The sequence below is a fragment of the Scylla paramamosain genome, chromosome 19 (assembly GCF_035594125.1).
Source record: "Scylla paramamosain isolate STU-SP2022 chromosome 19, ASM3559412v1, whole genome shotgun sequence".
Classification (NCBI taxonomy): Eukaryota; Metazoa; Arthropoda; class Malacostraca; order Decapoda; family Portunidae; genus Scylla; species Scylla paramamosain.
In genome coordinates, this window is record NC_087169.1 from 18,310,066 (window position 1) to 18,334,925 (window position 24,860).

Genomic DNA, 24,860 nt, shown 5'->3' on the forward strand with positions numbered 1-24,860 from the left:
AAAAGATAAATTAAAGTAAAAAGAAACTCCAGGAAGAAGGAATTATGGAAAACAGAGACATAAAAGCAACAATATAGAAAAAAAAATAGAGAAGGAAGAACGTTGAAGAAGCGAATGAATAGAAATAGGTGAGGAATGGGTGTGGAAAGGGTGTGGTTAATCGCTCTATTTACCCGGGGAATGCATATAGGGGCGGGGAAGGTCGCAGACTGTATATATTCTGAAACACTTCATTAACGCGTCGATAAAACGGCTATTAGTGTCTCCTATATGTCTTGTATCGAAGGATCTTAACCCTGCCCCCCCCTTCCGCAGACCAACACACCTGGCCACCTTCATTAGACTCCCTACACAGCCAGGGAAGTGTGATGCTGTGTGTTGTTTGCTAGTGAGAGGTAAGCATTTTGTTCTTGGCCACTCACTTAGTCATGCATAGTCAGTCATGTCTTGGTCTGTTTGTTATTCATTTGGTTGATTTGTTGATTTGACTGTGTGATGTTTCAGGTCAGTGAGTGTGTGGATCAGTCAGGTTTTCATTTAATTTGTTTGATTTAGTCAGTTTCTCTGGTTGTTATTCATTCATACGTTAATCAGTTCATTTAGTCGTCTTTCCTGTCATTAATTCACTCACTCTCTTATCCAATCTTATCCTAATCACTCAGTCACTCGTTTATCCAGTCACTCAGTCTGTCAGTTGCTTACCCACCCATTCACTTAACTAGACACTCACTCACTATCACATGCAGTAAACTTAGCAACCCAGTCATTTATTAACCAACCTAGCTATCCTTTAGTCATCTGCTGTGTTATTCAACCGCTCATTCACTCGCTCGCCCGAAACCACACAATTACTGGACAACCACTCAACCAACCAGTTACTTAATTTGTTTAGTTGTTCTTTGCATGACTGGCGAAGTTGACAGTGTTCATTTTTCATTTGTAGCTGTTTATTCGTTTTTCTTCAGGTCCTTAGAATTTAATCAGATGAGGAGGATGTTGTTCTTTTGTTTGTATTTTATAATGTATTTTGTTATGCATGATAAATTGTACATGTCAAAGAAAAAGGAAGAATGGGTAAAGAATTAAAGCTTTTTCGTTTTCTTTTTATAACTGTGGGTGGACAAAGATTACGAAAATTTTAAAAAATTAGTTTTTGCTTCCAGAAATATTGAGATCATAGGGGTTTCAAAGGAGTTACCTACTTTAGCTTCAGAAATGTCCTGGTATCCCTGTTTTTAAATTACTAAAGTCACAGGCACATATGAAAAAAATGGTAGAAATTTTCCAAGCGGGTTCAATCTTTTATCAAACCTCCTTGAGACCCCAATTGTTTATCTGTTAAAGAAATGAGCGACTGAAGATACTTGGTTAGCTCTCGGATTAAATAACCACTTCAATCTTTATTTCCTATCTTTTTTTCTTTTTTTGTTTTCCGTGATGATATTTCCGCACTTTTTCTGTGTGTGTTTATTTTTGTTCGTGGTTACTTAGTCTTACTCTTCCCCCCGTAGGATTGCGCAACGTTTACTTAGTGTCTTCCTTTAAAATATCTATATAGTGCAATAGTTGTATGTTTAGGGAGGAAATGGGTGACTACATAGTTTGAAGAGATAAGGAAAAGGAAATTACATAAGTGTCTCCTTCCTTCTTGAAATGTTATGCCCAGCCGTGTCTACTTCCCCCCTCCCCCACTAACACACCAGTTAAACATTTCCTTCCTTTCCTTTTTTTTTTTTTCTTACACAGACCCCCCACACTACCTCCTCTTCCCTCACCACCTCTCTTGCTTCCCTCTCGTCCCACACCCAACACCTTCTCTCTTCATGGCCTCCACTCTTCTCCATAGTTTTCTTGCACCAATTACTACCTGTACCTGTCCTTCAGTTGCCCTTATCCCCACACCTGTGATTCAGAAGTACCTAGGAAACAGATGACAGTCTTATGGAGTTTAAAGTGTATTTGTCTTACCTTTCCCGAGACTTTAGTGTGGGGATCAATTTAACAAACACCTTATTTACCTGTTGTGTACATCTTTTCGCCCCTTTCATTACTTACCAGCATAGTCTACCATACACCAAAGACCTCACTTTAGAACCTAGGCAATCTGAACTTTCTCCTCCTCCTCCTTCCTTCCATTACCTTCCCACACGTCCTGCTACACAGAACCCATTTTTAAAACCCATTTCAAAACCCATTTTAACGAAGAATCGAGGCAATCCGTCCCTTTTCCCATCCTTCCATTACCTTCCCAACAAGTCCTGGCTCACACAGCATCACAGAACCCATTTTCAAACCCATTTCAGAGCCATTTTAACGATGAAGCGAGGCGATTCAGGCCGTCCATTCAGTGTCAGAAGTTTGGCAGTCGTGGCTTGGACCCTTGCCAGACCGGTTTTCCATAAATAACTCCCTGATCATCACAGTCGGAGGTTGATAGCGGGCTCAGAGCTGTGTAAATGAGAGGCGGCGGTGGCGATGACGGGGGGCGGAGGGATGCTGCCTCTACACTACAGGTCCCGCTGGGCTGTGGTCGTGTGGTCGTGAGTGGTGGTAAGCGAGGTGGTGGAGATGCAAGTGAAGTTTCTTACTGGTGGTTGTGGTGGTGTGATGTAGGTGTCGAGTATGTTGTTTGTGGTTGTGATTGTGGTGGTCATGTGGTGATGGTGGTGGTGGTGGTGATGTGATGATGGTGGCTTGTGGTAGTGTTGGTTGTACCTGTGATAGTAGTAGTAGTAGTAGTAGTAGTAGTAGTAGTAGAAGTAGTAGTAGTTATAGGAGTACTAGAAACAGCAGCACTAAAATCACTCCCACCCAGAACCACAAGTAGGAAAAACCAACAACAAAGATAACAAGTGAAGATACCAGAGTCCCCCGCAGCCCCTGTCTAAAACTACATAACAGGGAACATCATAGTGCGTAGTTGTAGTATCCGTGCTCAGAGGTGGACATCAAGAGTCAGACAGGCCATTACACGTTTACGCTCCAGAAAGCACCCAGCAAATTGAGGTCAGAGGAAAAAGAAATACCTCCACACAAACTGAATGCTTTACTGCGCTAGACAAAGCCAAAGATTAGCGTAATGTCAATATTTACAGAGGCTGGTATTCAATTTGGAGCAGATATAAGGAGTCTCAACGCACGCAATGGTCATGAAGAGAAGGAGGAGGAGGAGGAGGAGGAGGAGGAGGGTAATAGTTCTAGGATGAGGTAGAAAAAAGAAAAGGAAAAACGAGGAAGAGGTGGATGAGGAGGATGGGGAGGAAGGGGAGAATGATAGTAATGGCTGTAAGATGAGGTAGGAAAAGAAGGGGGAAGGAGAGAGAGGTGGATGAAGTAGAGGAGGAGTAGGAGAAATAATAGTAATAATAATAAGATGAAGTAGAAAAGGAGACAAAAGGAACAAAACAAAGAAGGGCAGTGGAAGACGTTATGTGTAGGAGTAGGAGTAGGAAAAAGAAGACGGTTGAGGAAAATGAGGAAAGGACTAGGAGGAAGATGATGTAAGAGAGACTGAAGAAAAACAACGAAGAAAATGAACAAAGGAGACAAGAAGTAACTGAAAACAAAGAGATATTAACATCACTCTAAATGACAAAAGAACGATAAGAAAACACAGTAAACAACAGGAGGAGGAAAACAAATGGAGGACAGAAGGATAATCTAGGAAAAACATACACCATCTTATTAGGAAAAGAGACGAGAGTTGAATGTATGAAGAGAAGAAAGAGGAGAAATACAAAGGAATATAAAGGAAGATCAAACCACAATAGACCTTGGTGTCCGCACTTGGGCTGTTCGGGTTCCACATTAACTACTACTGGAAGAATCAGGTTAGTACAGAAGCTGCCCATCCCTCCAGGCGAAACTGGCGAGAAAAGGAAATGATACCATGTGGTACTGAAAACCCAAATGAAACTCGAGAGGACACTGAAAAAAGTTGTGATCCAGGATAAGGTGAAGGAGAAGGAGAAGAAGGAGGAGGAGAATTCTTGGGTTGCGAGACGTGTTTGTTTATCAGTTGTACAACATTTGATACTGAAGGGACGAGAGAGGGCGACAGGAAAGGGTGGAAGAAATAGGCGGCAAAAGGAAGGGAGAACCAGACGAAAAGGGAAGAGAGAAGAAGAGGAGAAGAAAGAAAAACAAGAAAAACGAAGATATGTAAGATAAAGAAGGGTGAAGACGGGAACATAGGAGGAAAAAAAATCGCAAAAAATGATAAATAACGAACAGCAACGGAAATCTTAGCAACTTTTCTATCATTTATTTCTATAGAAGCAGCAGATTCGTATTGTGGAGGCTTCTTCTCATTTATTGTGCCATTAACCAATCTGAAGGTTCGAAAACAAGACCCTTCATTCCTTAGCTATTTGAATACACTAACGACTAACAAAAGAGGAAGAAGTGGTACAGGGCAACTGAGTGATGGAATTGAAGGAGAGCAAAGGATACAGGAGATGAGACAAGATGATTATAGTGGTGGAAGTAATAGTTAAATAAGAGAAAGAGGAGGGACAAGAAAGAGGAAGAGGAGGAAGGAGAGAAAATAAAAAAAGCGAATAATCTAAAATAGAGAAGCAAGTAGTAGTAGTAGTAGTAGTAGTAGTAGTAGTAGTAGTAGTAGTAGTAGTAGTAGTAGTAGTAGTAGTAGTAGTAGTAGTAGTAGTAGTAGTAGTAGTAGTAGTAGTAGTAGTAGTAGTAGCAGCAGCAGTAGTAGTAGTAGTAGTTGTTGTTGTTGTTGTTTTAGTTGTAGTTTTAGTTGTAACAGTAGTAGTAGTAGTAGTAGTAGTAGGTGTGGACAGGAGTAGGGAGCGAAGAGGGAGCAAGGCAGGTGTCGGGTCTCCATCTCACCCCACCTGAACACCTTGGGAAGCCAGCAGGTACCTCACTTAGGCTCAGAAGGACACGTAATCCTCCCAAAGTGTCTTCCAACGTGCTAAAAGATCGCCCGGAGATGTCCAAGATACCGCACACTGTTTTTAGAGGTCTCTCATTTGTCTCGCGGAGTTTTAGTTAAGCTCGTCCCTTATCGCAGTGTCCCAAGCTTAATCTTAGACGGCCACTTGGTAACCTTAGCCTCCTAGATATCTCACTTTGGGTTTTTTTGTGTGGTAGCGACGCGTGTGTTGGCTAGAATTGTTGGATATGCTCTTGTGGTTATTTAGTAGAATATGTTGGCTAGGTTCTCTCGGTTTATCAGTGTTTGTATCTCTGTTTAATCTTATACGGCGGGTTGGTAACTTTTTTTTTATTACTTTTTTTCTGTTTTATGAATTCTTCTTCTTGTTCTTCCTGTTGCTCTTCGTCATGAATGTTTTCTTCTGTTTTCCTTGTAGTTTCGTTTGCCATGTCCATGTTCTTGCTTTTCTTCTTCCTCTTCATCCTTTTGTATCTGTTTCTACCTGTGTGTTTGTTCTTGTTATTGTTCGTAGTTTTCAGATGTTTTTAAGTTTTGTTTTCTTGTGACTTTCCTCTCCTTAATCTTATTTATGTCTTATTTTCTTTTCGTGTTTTTTTTTTCATTTTTTTTTCCTTTTGACATTCCTTTTAGTAATCTTCGTGTTGTTTTTTTTTCTTTCCTCAGATACTTTAACTATTTTTAACCTTTCCTTTCTCCCTCTGTCGTTGTGTGTGCGCGCCTCTACCACACTAATTCTACCTGTCGCCTTAGCACATAGCTGAGTGCATACCTATCTACCTTTCTCTTCCTGTCTCCTTCCACTCACTTCCTTTTCCACTATCCGCCCCCAGCCACCCACTACCACCACCCTCGCCACCACAGCACGTTATTTTAAGCACCACATTTACACCATCCCTTAAACACTTGGTATTTTCTCCTTTACCTTGCGATGTCATCCATTTTTCTTCAATTTACAGCGTTATTCCATTCGCACCTTCATACTTCCCCCACCTTATATCAAAATGTTGAAACACTCTGGTACATGTTTTGTGTATTTTTTGTAGTTTAGGAATGCAATCACGTGCGCAACACTTTTCAATACTTTTTTGTGGTTTATATATAAGAAGTAGCATAAGTTTACGTGCAATATCTATTTTCCTTCACATAAATACTGCAATTTACAAGTATTTTCTAACGCTTATCTCATCCAATCATCTTACGTCAGCTAGCACCACCACTACCACCACCATCACCACCACCACCACCACCTGAACGGAAATACCAGGCAAAAATCGGTGGTGGTGGTGGTGGCGGTGGTGGTGGTGGTGGTGGTAACTAAGGGGTAGAATGGTAAGAGGGAAAGGGGGAGAGAGGACTAGCTTAAGGTGATGGGCAAAATGAGGGAGGGGAGAGAAATAGGGAGGCAATTATGTGTAGTTAGGAAGTGATGTAGTGAATGAATGGAGGAAAGGAGACAAAAGAGAAATTGACGATGAAGGAGAGAAGAAAGATGTGAAGAAGAAAAGTGTGATGGAAAAATATTGATGAAGGGAAGAAAGGAGAAAAAGGATAAGGAAAGTAAAAGACCAAATGATAGAGATAGAGAAGAGAAGGGAAGAGGAAAGGAAGACGCCTAATGAAGCAGAAAAGGAGTAACGGAAGAAAGGAAATGAGAAAGGAAGAAAAGAGGAAATGACAGAGGAAAGGAAAGAAAGAGAGAGAGAGAGAAGGAGGGAAACGCATAATGAAGAAGAAACTAAAAGATGGGAGGAAAGGAAAGAAGGGAGAAGTAAAACAGAAAATGAGAGAAAGAAACGAAGGAGATTAAGGGAGGGAAGGAGAGAGAAGAGAAAATGAGAGAAAGAAACAGAGGAAAGTAAGAAAGGGAAGGAGAGAGGAAGAGAGATAATGATAAAGAAGAGACGGAGGAAAAGAAAGATCAAGAAACAAGGAAGAAACAAAGTAACAGGAAGTATTGAGAAAAAAAGCAAGAGAGAGAGAGAGAGAGAGAGAGAGAGAGGAAAACACTGGCTAAGGAAATAAAACAGTAATCCTAATGCATTACCAATAATTAAAGCTTCTATTGACACTAGCTGGCTGTATATTGCTAATTACCCGCCTACTCCGCCACTGATGAACACTGATTACAGGGAATGTGAAGAAGATTAGAAGAAAAGGGAGCGAGGGGGCAGGGGAGCGAGAAGACTGAAATGGGAAGGTGATGGTGGTGGTGGTGGTGGTGGTGGTAATAGTGGTAGTAGTGGTAAGCAGAGGAGAAAGACTAGAAGAGCCGAGAAAATAGTATTAGTGGTTGTAGTACCAGTGTCGTAGGAGAAAGAGGAGAAGCAGGAGGAGGAGGAAGAGGAAGAGAAACAAAAATAGTTCAAAAAGTTAAAATAGATTAGTAATAACACGTGTAGTAGTAGTAGTAGTAGTAATAGTAGTCAAGGTAACTATTCTACTTACCTTGGAAATACAAAGAGTCAAGGAAGACAAGGTTAGGGGAAGGAGAGAGAGAAAGACAGAGAAGCGGGTCGCGAGGGAAGGAGAGGGAGAGGGAGAGGGATTGGGACCAGTAATAGGGGCTGGAGGAGGCGGGGCACAGGCGAGAGCTAATCTGAGATCTTTAATTAATGCCGTGATGCAGCGCCAGGCGAGGAATTACGTCTTGGAAATGCAGCAGCGAGTTAAGCGGGAAAAAAAAGTAAAAGTAGAAGAAAGAAAAACATTAGCGGCTGCGGCTGCGATGTTTTATGAACGAAAGAGAGAGAGAGAGAGAGAGAGAGAGAGAGAGAGAGAGAGAGAGAGAGAGAGAGAGAGAGAGAGAGAGAGAGGGAGAGGGAGAGGGAATTTGTATGGATATCAGACCAATGCAGATTAATGTTCAGTATAATTTCAATTCTAACGTAGTAAATAAATGTAGGATTAAAAATAATGCTTTCTTACCAACGAGTGAACAAATAAAAAAGAGCGAGGAGCAAAGTAGTGTAAATATTAATCGCAATATAAACAAACATTGAAAACAACCTTACGAAAGAGAGAACGAATTTATGTATAGATTTATTGCTTATTATTTTTTTTTATTTCTTTTTTTATTTTTTTTTTTGGCCTTGAGTAGCGGCGGTTAGAAGGTGTCCATTTCCATATCCTGTTCTCCCCGCGCAGGTGTGTGTGTGTGTGTGTGTGTGTGTGTGTGGAGCCGTGTCCTCCGCCGCCTTTTCTCGCCACAAAGCCGCAAAGTTTAATGAGTAACAGTGTTCTTCCTAAGTTCACTGCCTGTTCCTAAAAGGGAGTCACTGGGTCCTCTGCTAGTTCTCGTCCCCTTAGGGTCTTCAGTACTAAGACATTAATTTGATTTTACTGCTTATACCAACAGCTGGTTATATCAAGATTAAGATCAAGTTTTTCATCATCAAAGGGTTAAGAGTAATCTGTAGTTTTCATCCTGTACCAATCTTTATTTAATATATTATGAGTAACTGTTTTTTAATGATATGGTTAATCATCAAGTGCTTAGGAATAATATCTAGTTAATCATCCTCTACTATTCTTTACTCATTTCCAGGTAACTTTTTTTTTATGACGTTAAGAAATGGTGTTTGTACTGGATGGACTAATTACTGAACACTACAAGTTGCCTTTTGAGTTCCTGCAATAATAGCTGTAGATTAAAAACTCTCTCTTCTAATACTGTAGCAAGTTTACTGCTAACACAACAATTAGAATAAATGTAACAAAATCGAACGGCTCATTTAAGACCCAAATACCTGTTACCTTCTGAACTTCTCGTCAAGAATACAACACCTAACAATAGAAGCTTGCAAGGGTGTGCTGTTAAGGGCGATTCTTTCAAGGTAATATACGGATGATGTGTCTTTAATGATGGAGTAGAGGTAATGGTGGTGAATGGATGATGGGTGCTCAGTGGTGATGGGTAAATGATGCGTTCCTGGTGGTGATGGGAATGAATAGCACGCCTTGGTTATGTTAATGGGGGGTGTGTTGTGTGGGTGGTGCTGGTTAGTGCTGCTTACCCTCATGTATCCCATCTATAACATTAACTCATCTATTCCCTCTAAAGTTCCATCACCATTTGCATACAGAGAAACTGGCCATTATGTAGATATTCAAGTGGAAAATAGGTAAGGGGAAGCTTTTTCTTTTGTGTTCGTATCATTCTAGTTTTTCATTCATCTCTTTAACGCAAAATGAAAGACACTGCTGGTTTAAGCTGGCCATTATGTAGATATTCAGCTCGAGAAATTGGTAAGGGGAAGGTATGTTCTTTTTATTCCTTAGTCCATCCTCTTCTATTGGTATCATTTTAGTACTGTTTTTCATTCTCCTTCCTTAGCATAGTGATATTATCGACGCACTATTGTTTTAAACTGGCTATTATGTAGATATTCAACTTAAGAAATTCATAAGGGAAAGGTATGTTTTCTTATCCCTTTTCTATCTTTCTTTTCCCATTTGTATCATCTTTGTATTCGATACACTTCCCTTAACACAATAATATGAAAGACATTGCTCTTTTAAATTGGTCATTGTATATATTCAGCTTAGGAAGTTACGTTTTTTCTTTTTTTTTTCTTTTTTTTCTTTTTATGTGTGTGTCTCTCTCTCTTAGTGTGTCCTTTCTTTTCAGTTCGTATCATTCCTGTACATTCCTTTCTTAAACTCAAGGGTATGAAGGACATACAAATGTTTTGAAGCGAGTCAATCCTTCATGGTTTTCTGTATGCATGGTTGAAGTGTTATTGTGGTCATTCAAGCGTTTACTTTCATTCGCTTTACTTAACTCAGTGAATCGAAGGAGACACTGAAGTTTTTCGTGTGAGTAAAAGGAGTATAAATATTTTTCCTTGTGGGATTTTGAGCATTCTCACTTTCAACATCATGCGTTCACTTTTATTTTTCTCTAGGATGCGAAAGATTAGACAATACACGTGCAGTAGTGAAGAGCCTCGGGGTATTTAAGTAAAGGTGTACAGCGTAATTCCTGTACTTATCAGTAGTGAAGTTTCAAAGCATCGAACCGTGTATCTCTGAGCAAAGAAATCAAATTGATACACTAACCACTGAGCCACGTGTCTTTTTAACCGAACAAAATTATAAATAGACGCAAAATTGATACCTTTTGCACACACACACTCACACACACACACACACACACACACACACACACACACACACACACACGGGGGGGAGGGGGGATTAGATAGAAGCTTGTTACATTCTTGCTGGGCCGCGTAAACCAACCCTTGTAAACCCAATCGTGTCGCGCCTGACGGGGTAAAGAGACACTCACTCCCGAGAAACAACAATAAAAGCCGGACGGAGCCTGATATCAGACCAGACTCCACCTGAAAAAAAGAGAAAATGGTAAAAAAAGTATCCAGGAGACCCCTTTCTTCTACTCCAGACTAGTTTCCCCTCGGCTAAAAGACTCGGCAACACATAAGGGAGGGAGACTGTGTTCAACGTGATCTAGTTTTTTATCAAGAATTACTGGATGAAACGTAAAAATCTGCAGATGTCAAGGTTTCACACAAAGGCTTGGCTTGCGGAGTTTGCCCAGTCGCCCTTAGTGAGTCTCGTGCGGCCAGGAGGAGGCGAAGTGTGACGAGGGTAATCTAAAGTAAGCGCAAGGTAACGAGGGCGCATGTAAACTTAATAACCCGCACCAAATCTGACGACACACACAAGAGTCACACGCCAAAGATTATACACGTGAGAGAGCGAGAGAGAGAGAGAGAAAGATAAAGAAAACAGCGTCACATTTCTGTTATGCAATTTACCAATTCAAATAAACTCCGGGGGTTGGAGAAGTAAAAATAGTCGCTTATCTAACAACGCGACACACGAAAGAAAATAAAAAGAAAAAAGAAGGAAAAGGAAAAAAAAGTTGAGCCACCACATCTTCTGCTACGCGATTCATTGGAATTATTGTCTTCTAAATATCGTTCAGGTGTGGCGGGCGGGCGAGGCGTGGCTTTATACTGCTCATTATCCACCAAATATGCTCCTGTGAATTGGGGTAAAAACCAAACGCCCAGCCCAGCGAGGGACGAAGACAGTGTTCAATTTGCAGGTGTGTCTTAAGGGCGCGTTTGCCTCGCAGGTGTGTACTAAGGTGTGCCCAATGGCTCTTATTAACTGCCTCGTCAATTGTGCCTCGGGGAATGTCTTAATCTGGCGCACTAAGTGGTTTTACCTCATCTATATCCGGCAGGTGTGTTTTCAGGTGTGTCAATCAGTTGAGGCATCACTCACTCCCCCAGGTGTTTGTTAAAGAACTCCACCAGGTGTGAGGAACTTAAACAGCTTTATTGCTCATTAAATTCCATAAACCATTTCAGGACCATTTTTATTACTTGGTTCATTGACAGTCTAGGCTTGATAACTTTCCCGCAAACTGCACGCGAGAGGGACAAACTTCTTAGAGGCGAAGGAGAAGGTAACCCGCGTCATTTGTATTCCCCTGGTGACGCAGAGAGGTGCGGCACGTCGTTACTTGTATATCAGGTTCGTGGCAACTTGGTTTTATATGCGAAGGGAGGCGAGGAGTGAGGCGAGTTTGCAGGAATGGATACCTTGAAAAATAGAGCTTTCCTGCCTGTCCTTCCCTCTCCTCTCCTTTCCTCTCGCCTGTTCCTCTCACGGTCACCCCTTTTAGCTAGTAATGCTTTTGTCATTGGATTATTTTCGGTTGGTTTCGTTGTGTAAATGAATATAGAGTAAAAAGAAAAGACAACTCCCAGGACAGCTTTCAAAATAGGAAGCTTGATCGTCGCTATTGCCTTTGCTTCTCCTCCTCCTCCTCCTCCTCCTCCTCCTCCTTCTCCTCCTCCTCCTCCTCTACCTCTTCTCCTCCTCGTCTTGCTTCATATCCTCCTCCTCTTCGTTCTCCTTCCTTCTTCACATTCTCCTCCTCCTCCTCCTCCTCCTCAGTTCTTCCTCCACATACTCCTTCTTTCATACTCCTCCTTAATATTTTTTTCCTCTTCCTCCTCCTTCACTTCTTTCTTGCACATCCCTTTCCTCCACTTTATTTTTCTTCCCCTTCTTCACATCCTCTTCCTTTCTCCTTTTTCCTTCACGCATCCTTCCGTTTTTGTTCGTTTTTCTTTCATATTCTTCACCATCACCACTACCATCTCCTCCTCCTCCTCCTCCTCCTCTTTGTTCTTTCCCTTCTTTACATCCTCCTCCTCATGCTTCTTATTTCCCTCTTTTAATCACTTCCTCTTCCTTTTCCTCCTCCTGTTTGTGTTTTTCCTTTATGCTCTTCCTCCTGTTTTACATCCTACTCCTGCTCCTTCACATCCTCCTCCTCTTCTTCCTCCTCCTCCTCCTCCCGTTAACCTGGCGGCCTATCGTGCTTATAGTGTCTTATCAACGCCGGATAAAAGCGCTTCCACTTATTAAAGTCTGACTCTCCTCGCTGAAGGATTATATGCGATTATCCGAAGCTCATTATAAACCTGTTACTTTTTAATTGAGTAATTTTTAGTTAAAGGTGAAGCGTACTGAGAGAGAGAGAGAGAGAGAGAGAGAGAGAGAGAGAGAGAGAGAGAGAGAGAGAGAGAGAGAGAGAGAGAGAGAATATACTGATATGTAAATTTAGTGAAGTCCCATTAATCTTTAGCTCACCAGGGAGCGAGATGCTGTTGTCCCTTCTCTCCCTGACCCTCCTCACCCCTCTCTCTCTCTCTCTCTCTCTCTCTCTCTCTCTCTCTCTCTCTCTCTCTCTCTCTCTCAGCACCCAAATTAATTTTCGTCTTTAAAATTTTCACCTAAAATAACTCCTTCACATGATAAGTTCCCCTAATCTAATCTATCTGGATCTAACACACACGCACACACACACACACACACACACACACACACACACACACACACACACACACAGTATATAACAGTTCACTTTTATAATTCAACTGAAATTTATAAACATTGCTATCTTAATTCAACTTAACCTAACCAAGCATAACTTAACCTAACTTAACCTAATCTAATGAATTCAGAAAAGATTGATTTAGGGCGAAATTATATGGATGGAATGGAGTGGAATTCTCTCTCTCTCTCTCTCTCTCTCTCTCTCCTCCTCTCTCTCTCTCTCTCTCTCTCTCTCTCTCTCTCTCTCTCCTCTCTCTCTCTCTCTCTCTCTGCTATCTGTTTACGCTAATATGGAGACAAAATCGCCTATATCAGCCTCTCGCCGGGTTATCATTATCACCATCATGAGATAAAGAGGGAGCCTTGAGTCCTGCTCTTGGTGACGCGACGCCATCACCAAGGGAACAGAAGGAAACTGGGAAAAAATGGTGATAATTCTAGTGACGGCGTAGTGATTCTTGTCTATTTTTTTATCACTAGATAAGTAAAAACAGAGTGCAGGAGTGAAATGAGCTAATATTGATAGTAATGATGGTAGTAATGGCCTAGTGATAATCGTAAAGGGAAACGAGAAAATTATAATATTGATGGTAATTGTTGTGACTACTAGTATTATATATTTTCCTATCACCAGATAACAAAATACACTTGCAGGAATGAAATAAAACAGGAAAAATGATAGTATTATACCTCACTGTATCAAAAAGTGCAGATTTTATACCTTCTTAGATACGTAGTGAGCTTAATTAAACTATTCTTAGCTCCTGACTGCCTCTGTTTTCCTATCGTACTTTTCTTATACCTAATTGTATTTTTTATCGGCATATAACTTAATACATCTGCAGCAGTGAAGTGAAGTAAGGTAATAATAGTAATGTTAATATTGTTAATGGCCAGTGATAGATATTCTTTTACTTCCAGTCATCAAGTTACTAAATACAGCCTGCAGAACCAAGAGAAGCCGGATAGCACTTGTGGTAATAAAAGTAATACCTACTGATAATTCTTTTTTTTTTTTCTCTCGATTATCAGTGGACTAAATATCGAAGCAGTGAGGGAGATCAGTGGATGCTCATCTTCAGGTATATATTTGCTATGCCTCTAATATCAGTATGTATGTATGGCTGTACGTAATTGAATATGCCGTCCTTTGATGTTCATTAGTGCAATTTATTATGCTATGTACCGCCTGGGGAGGGGGAGAGAATGCATCAGTCTATAAATAACTGTAAATATTCTCAATGTGATTTTCTCTCTCTTTTTTTTTCAATTTCCTGATGCGCCAATAAGCACGAAGTATTTTTTTTTCTCTTGTTTTCAGTGTGATTAATTTATGTTGAAACGATGACGAGGTTATTCATTTTAACAATTTTTTATTTTTTTTTTTTTTTCATATTTTGTGCGTGTAACACTGAGTGGGTGGCGTGAGGGGAGGTTGGAGAGATGGATGTGAGTGGAAGAGGTTAGGAGGGATCTTTGCCTTGTGGAATCGTAAAGTCTGGTGGTAGTGGTGGTGGTGATGGTGGTGATGGTGGTGATGATGATGATGAGTAACAGTGCCAAAGTATATAACAATTCACTTTTATAATTCAACTGAGATTTATAAACATTACTATCTCGGTACTTATGTAAACACACACACACACACACACACACACACACACACAACACACACACACACACACACACACTTAAACAGAAAAAAAAGTTAATCCATGCTTAGATTTTTCACTAACGAAATAAAATAGGATTGAAATCGACTGGAGAGAGAGAGAGAGAGAGAGAGAGAGAGAGAGAGAGAGAGAGAGAGAGAGAGAGAGAGAGAGAGAGAGAGAGAGAGAAAGGCGGGGGGACAATAGTTAGTCTTGTTTTGGCTCATGTTTAGCGTGTCGTAGCCCTCCTCCTCCTCCTCCTCCTCCTCCTCCTCCTTCTGTTCCTCGTATGTGGTGGTGGGGCGGGGCGGGGCAGGCAGGGTGACAGGTGGTCCCATCAGGTACCTGCCAATCACTGTCATTGAGACTGCTGATCAGTCAACTCAGGTGACCATGAGGAGCTCGTTGCTATCTGGAGGGCGGGACGGGGCGAAATGGGGCGATTGGATACGCGGAAGGAGGGAAGCAGGGGGTACTGGATTGAAGGGGGAAGGATGGTGGAGCTAAGGGTGTTGGATTGGGTGGTGGAAGAGATGCAAGGATTAGGATTAGAAGGGTGGGTAGTGGATGCCAGACGATTGATATATTGGTATGTAAAAGAGTATTGAACTGAATGGAGGTTAGATAGTGGATGTTGACTGAGTGATGTGGATAGGTAAGGGAAATAAGGATGTCGGACAGAAGGAAAAAAAAGGTAGGAAATGGGTATTTAATGGTTTTGGTGAATGGGTGAACAGTGTGGGATGTGATGGGTAAGTTATTGGGATTGCGAATGAGTTTATGGAGCTTAAAAAGTGAAGATTGATTGCACTGGACGGCTTGGGTGAGTCTGGGATCAAGAAGTAGATAAGAAGTTCAATGTCAAGTGGATGGGACGATGGCAAGCGATAAGGTAATAAGTTTATCTGTGTTGTGCGTTGCATATTATTTTCCTCCTTGGTATCTTATGTCATTGCAAACTTATCATAACGTTATCTTATGTGTTACGATACTACACTTATTACTTTATTATTTTTTTTAGATAACTTAATTGCGCGAGAAGATAACACACACACACACACACACACACACACACACACACACACACACACACACACACACACACACACTACAGACTTAATGGTAGTGTCCTCAACTCTCCCAGGGCAAACATTCCCGCCACGCTCGCATTGCTAAGCGCTTCCTTCACGAGCTGAGCGGCGGTGTCCTGGAGCAAGGCGTGGCGGTGTGTGGAAGGCTGAAGTCTGGCCCACGGTTTACATTGGACTATATGAACTCTAAACTCTAGCTTAGGGTTATAGCTGGTGATCATGACTCTGCCACGTGAGCCTTAAGACCGTGGTGAATTACAGACACACACACACATACACACCCGCACGCCCAGAGAGAAAGGGTGGGAGAGAGAGAGGGAGAGGGTCAGACAAGGGCCTCTAATCCTGCTTGCTAGACACGTCTCCCTCACGAGTAAGCACAGCCAACCTCATAAACAAGGCTCGTACCTACCCACACACACCTGGCCGCCTACCTGCCCATCCCCTCCGCCTCACCTCCCCCCATATCCTCACTGCAGACCCCCTCCAGCACCTAACTATTTACCTCTTCCGCACTCCTCATCCTCACCATATCGCCACAATCTTTCACCCTCTCATAACACATCGCCACCCTTCTCTTGGCCAGCCTCTCGTCCTCCTACTAGTACTACCCTCTTCCTTCTTTTCTTCCTTCTTAAAACCCCTCTCACACGGTCTCTCCATCATCGTCTCCTTGGGTCGTAATAAGCGAACCTCCCTCCCTCCTTACTTCCCTTCTTAGTCCTGATTAATCAATATAAACGTAATTAATGGAAGGTTTAGTATTGATTCCGCCGCCAGATGTCTCCCTCACATATATTCTACGCGGGTCTGGGAGCGTGTGCGTGGAGTTGCCTAGGAAAGGGTTGTTTACTGAGGGTTACGATGCGAGTATGTGACTTTTACGTGCACGACGATGCTTGTGTATGTAATCAACCGTGTGTGTGTGTGTGTGTGTGTGTGTGTGTGTGTGTTGCAGGGGGGAGTAGAAAAGGTTGCCTCCTGTCTGGCAACTTCAGCATGTATTCATTTTGTCAAGTTTTTCTTATTCTCTCTCTCTCTCTCTCTCTCTCTCTCTCTCTCTCTCTCTCTCTCTCTCTCTCTCTCTCTCTCTCTCTCTCTCTCTCTCTCTCTCTCTCTCTCTCTCTCTCTCTCTCTCTTAACCTTTTAGAAATGCACTTTAATGAACGACAAACGACATACAAATAAAGTTAATTTTCACCACCACAATCACCATCACCTCCTCCTCCTCCTCCTCCTCCTCGCAGGTGCACGTAAAGGCACTTCGCACAATCTCGCGTTATCTCCCCTCTTGTCTCACCACGTCACTTCCTACAGGTAGGCAGAGGCACACCTGGCCAGGCAAAAAATACGGATGCTATTCATAGATTTTTCCCCTTAGCGAATACATGAGCCGTGGATTCTGTCTTGGGATATCTGAATCTTGGCACCGCAATTCTGAAACACCTGCTCAACACCTCCACTACTTTCGAAAGCTTCTAGTTAAAGCTACAAGGGGTTTTATGGGTGTTTTTGCGGTTCTGGTGACAGATTAACAAGATTCCTACATTATTTAAAGTAGAAACAGTCTTGGGAACCCGGCTATTAATCTCTGCGGCCTCTAAAACTAGTCGTGGTGGAAGCGTCTGTGAATACTGGTCTTGATGTGGTGGTGATGGTGATGGTTGAGGTGGTGGTGGAGTGGTCGAGGATAGTAATGGTGGTGAGGTATGCTAATGACAGTGAATGGTGATGGGTTTCCTGGTGATGGCGGTGGTGTATAGGCCGTGATGGTGATGCAAATGTTTGACAGATGAAAGAGATGATTATAGCCATCAGCGGTGGGCGGTGTTTGGGTGATTACAGTGCTCGGGTGACGGTAAGAGCAGCTCCTCACCCGCAAAACCCACCTCCTGTGCCATCCTCGTTGGACTCGCCGCTACTTCCACAAATAAGGAGTTGAATAAAAAAAAAAAAAAAGAGAGAAAGAAAAAAAGAACTATAACATTACTCAAGTATTAGAAAAAAAAAACATGGTAATTCGCCTCTTGTTTTTCTTTTTATCTGCATAAATTTTTAATAACATAACTAATAGGGATGGAAAGCTGGAGTGACTGTCAACCCTTTATTTGTCATTGTTTCTACGCCTTTCCATCCCTGAGACAGTAAAAGATATATATCATTGGACTGAAATGACTCACAGGGCTTCGTGTTTTGCTCTTTTTTTCGTCTCTCTTTCCAGGAAGGAGATAGTGAAAGAATCTGGTGTAGATTTAAATAGCCAAAGTTTCGTATCTCGGTATCGTTGTTACTTCGCCTCTGTATCCGAATATATAATAGTATAGTTGTTCATATATTTTAGTATAGTTGTTCATATATTTATACGTAGTGGTAGTAGCAGTAAAAATATTGAAAAATTAATAAACTTTTATGAATGAAGAATTAAGATTAACGATATCTTGCTTCGATCTCTTTGTCAGATTTTATTTCGTTACTTCTTTCGCTTGTTCCAAAATTAAAAAAAAAGAAAAAAAAAGAAGAAACATTTGTACCCTATGACCAGTATATACATCTAAATGACAGACAGACATCCCAGAGCCACCCTCGTCTCCTGTAACGCTTGGGAGACATCACGGCGTTGATCAAGCCTTCGAAGCATCATAGTGTGGATTTCTGGCCTTGAGCACGAGGTAACGGGAGGCTTCTTGCTGGTGTCTGGGCTTGTCTTCTGTCTGTGTGGAGGCGGGGGCTGCTTGTGAATGAGTCTTGTGGGCGGTGACTTGTTCTCGAGGATAAAAGTGTGTTTAGTGGAGGTGGATGAAGTGGATTTCTTTCTCTCTCTCTCTCCCTCTTTTTTTTTTTTTTTTATAAGAGGGACACTGACATAGGGCAACACAAAGGAAACAAAATCCCGCTGAGGCGCCACTCCCTAAAGCGAAAACCACAGGGATTATCCAAAATTGAAGGATAAGTGTCTTGAAACATCGCAAAGTGCAATAAAAGTGGGTATATTGCAAGGTCTGAGTATTCTATGACTATATGTAGTTCGTTAGTGGAAGGGATGATATGGTGTGACTTTACGGGTAGTGGATGAGGTGGATAAATTCATAATGTGGAAAAAAAGTGAATATAGTTGGAGATCTAACAATTATGTAGTGGAGGGGAGCGTGGTAGGGCGGGTGGTAATGCCGACTGGTGAGGAACGACGTGGGTTAGGGGTGTGGGGGTTTAGGGAGCAGTGGGGGGCTTGGTAAAGGGTGTGATAAGTGAGGTGGTGGGTGCTGGTGGGGCTGCCAGGACCGTGGGGGGGCGGGGGAAGTGGTGGTGGTGGTAGGAGGTCGATCAGGGAGCGGCGGGTTATGCAAATTGAATCATTCAGATGAAGGTTATAGAGAGAGAGAGAGAGAGAGAGAGAGAGAGAGAGAGAGAGAGAGAGAGAGAGAGAGAGAGAGAGAGAGAGAGATACTTACGAGTAAATAAATGTATTAATATTTACTGAATACAAGCCAGAACTCGTACAAAAATAGAGGAAAAACGAAAAAAAGCAATGCAAATACCAACATACACAACATTTATACCCCATTAATACACACACACACACACACACACACACACACACACACACACACACAGCCAGCCAGCCAGCCCAACCGGACATGCAGATAGACACACAGACAGAGACGAACAATACTTAATTATCGTAAGCACCTAATGTACTCTTAATAGGCATCTTTCCTTTCCGCTCACCTCTTCTCATTACTATTCCTATCATCTCCCCGCTCTCAGTACTTCCCTGGACAGTGCGTGCATCATTATTCAGATGTGGCTGCTTCAAATCTACTAGCGGGACAGTTCAAATTTTAAGTGGACGGAGCATTTCCATTCCTGCCTTATCTTCCCCCCTGCTATCATTTTAACATGCTCCTTGCCTCCTCGTGCTGCCGCCTTTGATTTGGTGCCCGCTACTGTTAATGTAATGTTTGTTTGTTTGTTTTTTCTGTATTGCTTGCTACTGCTTGTTACTACTGGCTTTTGTTCTCTCCTTATTGCTGCTGTTACTGCTACTGCTGTTTGTCTACTGTATGACTGCTACTTCTATTGTTTCTGTTGATTAGAAAACGAAAACTACTACTACTACTACTACTACTACTACTACTACTACTACTACTACTACTACTACTACTGCATTCCTCTAAAAATATCTCTCTCAATAACTTATTACTCCCGGTATCTCATTAATTTACTTGCCTCTCCTCCCTTCTGAGTCCCCCCTTCGTCTCCCTCCCTCGCTCGTATCCAGGCTCCATGCTGTCTGTCTAGTCAGAAGGTCTTTGGTTCTCTCCACCCTGTCGTGTCTCCCTCCCCCATCTCCCTCCTCTCCCTCCTTCTCCCTCTCTGTCTCTGTCTCTCTCTCTCTCTCTCTCTCTCTCTTGGTCCTCACTCAATCCGCCTGGCCTTGAGTTCCTCCATTTTCTGTACCTGACTTGAGTGCTTTTATCCTTTATTCGTTTCTTTCATCGTCTTCTGTTACTGACACTTGTTCGTTTCGTCCCCATTCTCGTCTTCCTTCCTTCCTTCCATTTTCTTTTGTTTCTGATGAATTTTTTTTCTATTTTTGCTTTTACTTATTCCTTTTGTTTGTCTGTGTGTCGTCCTCCTCCATCCACCCTTCCTCCTCCTTATCCTCACCCACCCATCCCTCCTCCTCCTCCTCCTCCTCCTCCTCCTCCTCCTCCTCCTCCTCCTCCTCCTCCTCCTCCTCTTCTTCCTCTTCCTGTCTTCTTTCTTGGCTACAGTCCAGGAGGGTACAAAGCTGTTCAAGTGGACGATCAAGTCACAAAGACATCTTCGATTCATAAGTTGGAGGGGTAAAGTACTGTTTCTCTCTCTCTCTCTCTCTCTCTCTCTCTCTCTCTCTCTCTGGTGGTGACGAAGACGATAGCGCGCAGGACAAACTTAGGTGGCTAGATCTTCAAACTGCGCACCCTCGCCGGGAGATTAACGCTAAAAGGATAGGCTGCAGCAGAGACAAGCGGGGGTGCCATCTATTGAGCGCTGCCCTAACTGATGAGGCGTATCCATTCCACGTCTCCTATCGTCTCTCTCTCTCTCTCTCTCTCTCTCTCTCTCTCTCTCTCTCTCTCTCTCTCTCTCTCTCGGAACTCATTTTTTTCTGTGTCTTGTCATTAATCACTTCGTCTTTTCCTACTTTTCCTCACACACACACACACACACACACACACACACACACACACACACACACACACACACACACACACACACAAACACACACGTCTATAGTAAATATAAAACTCCCACATACATACTCGTGTCCATGGGAGTCTCCTATCTCTCACGTCCCATTTACCGCAACATATTTCTTGCCCATTTCACCTTGTCAACTCCCCCCTCCCATCCCCTTCCTCTCCCTCAACTCCCCAGCCATTTCCCTTCCCTCCTTCCCCTACTCACCCCGTCTCCCCTCCTCTCAGACCCCCATCCCCTCATTCATCATCCTCCGTACCCCTTCCTTTGCTCCTTCTTCTCTTCCTCATATTTTCTCTTTTTTTTTACCTCCCGTTCTTTTGTTGTCTTTTTCATGTATTTTTGCTTCATTTCTTCCTCTTTCCTTCACTTTTCCTGTTTTATTCTCTTCTGTATTTCTTTTTTTTTATTTTGGTTCTTCGTCTTCCTCACGTTACTTTTTTTGTTTTGTTTTTCTCACCTTTCGTTCTTTATTCGTCTATTCCATGTATTTTTGCTTCACTTCTTCCGCTTTTCTTCTTTTTTTTGCTATGTTTATCTTTTCCTCCGTATCTCTTTGCTTCTTTTTCTTCTCCTCCTTACATTTTTCTAGTTTCTTTCACCTTTTGTTCTTAATTTTTTTTATCCCATGTATTTTTCTTTCACTTCTTTCATATTTTTCCTCCTTTTTCTCTCACCCCTTCCATCGTAATCCTTCTTTATCTCCTCTTCCTCGTCTTATTTTCTAATCTGTCAAACCTTCCTATCCTCACTTATTCATTAAATGCATTATCCTCCACTTCTTCACCATTTCCTATTCTACGTTTTCTTTATTTCTCATTTATTTGCCCTCTTCTCTATCTCTCCTTCATCGTTCCTCTTATCTTCCCTTTACTCTTCCCTGTACCTTTCATCTCACCTTCCTTACCTTCCCTCTACCTTTCATCTCTCCTTCCCTCCTCTCCTTTACCTCCCCGTCCCTTTTTTTTTCCTCTCCCTATTCCCTCCACCTGTTCCTCCTCATCTTACCTGTACATCGCCCCCTGCCAGGTTTAATTTCCTTGATATTTCCTAGAGAGAGAGAGAGAGAGAGAGAGAGAGAGAGAGAGAGAGAGAGAGAGAGAGAGAGAGAGAGAGAGAGAGGTGGAGGGGTATGAGCACATAAAACCATAAAATTGAAATTAGATTCTGTCAACAATCAATCAAAACAAGATTATCGAGAAGGTTGTAGTAGTAGTAGTAGTAGTGGTAGTAGTAGTAGTAGTAGTAGTAGTAGTAGTAGTGGTAGAGAATCAGCGACAGAGAGATGCTTTCCTTCCATGGTGTAGTATTTTGGATGCAGTTATTTACACTAGTCATTCATTTGCTCGTTACTTTGATACTTCATCGGAAATTTGTACCTGGTGTGTATCATTCGAGGCCAAAGAGAGCTTGTTACTCGGTGCGTCCTTGCAAGCCCTCGCAGGAAGCTTACAGTAATCCCTGACGATGCAGTTGTGGAAGAAATGTTTTGGAATATGTGTGGCGAAGCAGCTTTTACAGAGAGAGAGAGAGAGAGAGAGAGAGAGAGAGAGAGAGAGAGAGAGAGAGAGAGAGAGAGAGAGAGAGAGAGTTAAGTCAGTCAGCTAGACCCTCACTCAAATAAAACATAGCATGAATAAATGAATAATGAATGTAAAAGAGAGAGAGAGAGAGAGAGAGAGAGAGAGAGAGAGAGAGAGAGAGAGAGAGAGAGAGAGAGAGAGAGAGAGAGAGAGAAATATATTATCTTGGTTTATCGAGAACCCACGCCCCACCCACCTGTGTGTGTGTGTGTGTGTGTGTGTGTGTGTGTGTGTGTGTGTGTGTGTGTGTGTGTGTGTGTGTGTGTGTGTGTGTGTGTGTGTCTGTCTATCTGTCTGTATGTGTGCCCTTGAGACAGCTGTGACTGCCAGGCTTTCAAGGTGACGCTGTGAACTACTAGTGATATATAGCAGGCACCCTTTGCCCTGAACTGACTAGCCTGGGCGTGTTTAGAATCAGTAGTAGTAGTAGTAGTAGTAGTAGCAGTAGTAGTAGTGGTGGTGGTGGTGGTGATGGTGCTGGTAGTGGTATTAGTGTTATTGACATTGGTAGTAGTAGTAGTAATAGTAATAGTTCCCTTAACCTACATTATTTTGTACAAGCGGAGAACACTCAAAACACACACGCAAAAGAAAAATTGACCCTGATTGAAGGTTTATCATTCCTCCCACAGTAAAACCCTCCTAAACGTGCGCGATTTTGAGTCACGGGAGGAATGGAAAATTTTAAAAAGTCAGTCACGATACAAGGTTGTCAATCCAAAACACAGACAGCTAGCTAAACCCCGTACCGACACGAGGCGTAAAACTCTCACACGTGATAAGCAAAAATAGAATCAAAGGAAAACTGAGAGCAATAAAATTCGTAGAAGTTATAAAAGTTTGAATAGTTTTCCGTGCCTCGATTTCTGCAATGCATTATTACGCAATTTCACGTCATCTTGCTTCTTGGACACGAATATTCAACTTTATTTCTGATTGAAGTTGATAAACCTTCCCACATCACCACCCAGGATTCCATCAACGTATCCGATCCTATTTTCACTTCCTCCTTTTCTCTCGCGAACATGAATCTTTTAGAATATGCTGCTTTTCTTCCTCCTGTTGTTTGTTAATGCCGTAATGGTGGAGGCGGGTGTGATAGAACAGTTAGGGAAGAAGTAGTTGAATGATAGAGAAATCAAGAAGAGGAAGAGGAATAAAGGAGGACGTAGAGAGATATAGAGGAATGAGGGAGGAAGTGGGACGAAACAAAGGTGTGATGTGATGGGGGAGAGATGGTGTGAGGGAGGAAACGAGTGGAAAGGAAAAGACAGGTTCAGGAGAGAAAAAAAAATCGAGGGAGGAATTGAGATGGATGATGAGGGAAAGTAGAGATAGTGACGTGTGGAGGGGAAAGAGAAGGGGCGAAGGGAAACTGAGGGAGGAAGGTGGAATTTTGAGTGAAGGAATGAGTGAAGGGAATGACAGGAATGAAAGGAGGGCGATGGGAGAAAGTGAGCAGCGGAAAAAAATGAACGAAGGGGAATTGAGAATAGGAAAGGAGAGCATTGAGAGTAAAAGGAATGGGAGGGAGTGAAGGAAGGGGAAAAGAGACAAGGAAAGAAGAATATTAAGAGTTGATTAATGAATAGAAGAGAGAGAGAGAGAGAGAGAGAGAGAGAGAGAGAGAGAGAGAGAGAGAGAGAGAGAGAGAGAGAGAGAGAGGCACTGCAAAGGAAAGAAGAGCATTGAGAGTTAAATGGGTAGAAGTGACTGGAAGTGAGGGAATGATAAGTGGGAGAGGAGAGAGAGAGAGAGAGAGAGTGGAGGAGTGGAATTGCATCATGGTCTTAGCTTCCTTGTATTTTACCGCCAACTTTCCTTCCGTCTTCCCAAGGCTTCGCTCGCTGGACCCGCCGTTACCAATACACGGCGCCGCTGAGTCTTGAAATCAATTACTTCGCCAGATTAATCAGCTGAGTCTATCTCGAAGGGCTGGACGACGGATCTGTAGTAAATAAGTGAGCGTGCTGCGAGGAACTCAGTAAATCTGTTGAGAGAGAGAGAGAGAGAGAGAGAGAGAGAGAGAGAGAGAGAAGAGAACAACGCAAAACTGAATCAGCGGAAAGGGAAACCATAAAGCGCTAATAGAAAAATAAAATAAAAGGGCAAAGAAGTGAAGAGAATAGCACGGAACAGAATCAAGTGAAAAGAAAAAAAAAACAAAGAAATACGAAGCAATGATAAAAATGGAAACGGGAAAAAATAATCTTCATAACAGAAAAAAGAAAAAAAAAAAGAGGAAGCCGTAAAACACGAATAGAAATGAAAAGGGGGAAAAAATCATTGCCTTCACCATAACAGAAAAGCAAAAGAAAAAAAAAGGAAACCGGAAAACAAAAAAACGAAAAACGAAAGATAAAAGCGAAACCGCAAAGCAATAACTAAAATTAAAAGAGAGAGAAAAGAAGAAAAAAAAAAAATCACCACCTTCACTTAGGCACAGAAATCATTGGGGCTCCTTTGAACCAACACTCGGACCAAGACA

General features: G+C 42.2%; 1 long non-coding RNA gene across 5 annotated transcripts in view; it reads left to right on the top strand.

The window, feature by feature from the left end:
• Positions 1-24,860, top strand: part of LOC135109826 (uncharacterized) — a 184,355-nt gene that overhangs the window by 109,117 nt on the left and 50,378 nt on the right. For all 5 annotated transcript variants that reach the window (XR_010272920.1, XR_010272918.1, XR_010272922.1 and 2 more), the window contains one exon: positions 316-395. This is a non-coding gene — a long non-coding RNA (uncharacterized LOC135109826). The remainder of the gene's footprint in view (positions 1-315; positions 396-24,860) is intronic.